This window comes from Melitaea cinxia, chromosome 20, assembly GCF_905220565.1.
Source record: "Melitaea cinxia chromosome 20, ilMelCinx1.1, whole genome shotgun sequence".
In the NCBI taxonomy this organism is placed as follows: Eukaryota; Metazoa; Arthropoda; class Insecta; order Lepidoptera; family Nymphalidae; genus Melitaea; species Melitaea cinxia.
The window spans coordinates 3,604,978-3,606,208 of NC_059413.1; the positions used below are offsets into that span (position 1 = coordinate 3,604,978).

Here is a 1,231-nt window from a genome sequence, read left to right on the forward strand (position 1 = left end):
ACTCTTAGAAGTACATATCTGATTATAAAGTTATATAGAGACGAAAATTGTAAAAAATGTCACTTTGGTATATGCAGGCACTGTGTATACATCCATATGAAGTTAGTAAAAAGCGGTTATTTTAATATTACAAACAGACACCATAATTTTATTTATTTGTACAGATTTTTAGATCAATTTTTTTTACTGTTTTTATAATTTTTTTATCATTTTAACATAGTTTCCTTACAACTATTAAACAAGCTTTATAAAGCTTAATGGAATACTAAAGCTTTTATAAAAAGCTTTTTAGTCGAAAAGACCTAAGCCCATGTCATCGTCAGATCCTTCAGGCTATTCCTCCTTCTTTTCTTCCGTAGCGGCTTCCGCAGCTGGGGCAGAAGCGGCGGCCGCGACGGGAGCTTCAGCGGCGGGGGCCGCTCTGAAACCAGAACCGATGTTGGTAATTCGCGAATAAACCCGGCAAGTAAGGCTCAACATCTACGTTAGCCGCCTTCAAGATGGTGGAGATTTTTTTGCCAGTAACGGCAACATCATCATCAACAAGGATGAGAGCAGCGTAAACACAAGCTAATTCAGGCTTTGATACCATTTTTTCAAATATTTAGTGCAAGTCGCCGAGTGGCCTCAGCTCAAGGAGAACAAGCAAGTTTGACTTCTAAACTTGAAGAGATTTCGGACCCGGTGATTGTGAGATAACATCTATTATATTTTCTGTTCATATAATATTCTACAAAAATATCTTAGAAATATTTAGACGATAAATTTCTTTGTTTCCGTCTAGATACGGCTCTTTAATAAGTAAATGTAAATTTTAATTCCCAGGCAGTTTAATCTCGCTCTATAACACCAATAAATCTGTATTATCATTGTATAGCGTTTGACAAATTTATTTAATATATTCATAGTGGCATGAATAAGAAATTAGTTATTGAATATCGATCACTTAGCTAAATTCGATTTTTTTTGTATTTTCAAATTTATGTAACGAACTGCTCATTGGCTTACAATATTTGTCTGTCTGTTGGTATATTTATGGCAAAAAATCAACGAATATTTATATGCTTATAATCATCATCATCACTTCAGCCTATCACAGTCCACTGTTGGACATAGGCCTCTACAAGTTGGCGCCAAAAATGGCTTGAACTCATGTGTTTTGCCAATAGTCACCACGGTGGGCAGGCGGGCTGGTGACCTCAGGCTGGTTTTGTCGCACCGAAGACGCTGC

General features: G+C 36.6%; 1 pseudogene; it reads right to left on the minus strand.

Moving 5' to 3' along the window:
- Positions 1 to 233: 233 nt before the first annotated feature.
- On the minus strand, positions 234 to 668 carry LOC123663427 (annotated as a pseudogene).
- Between the last annotated feature and the right edge of the window lie 563 nt (positions 669 to 1,231).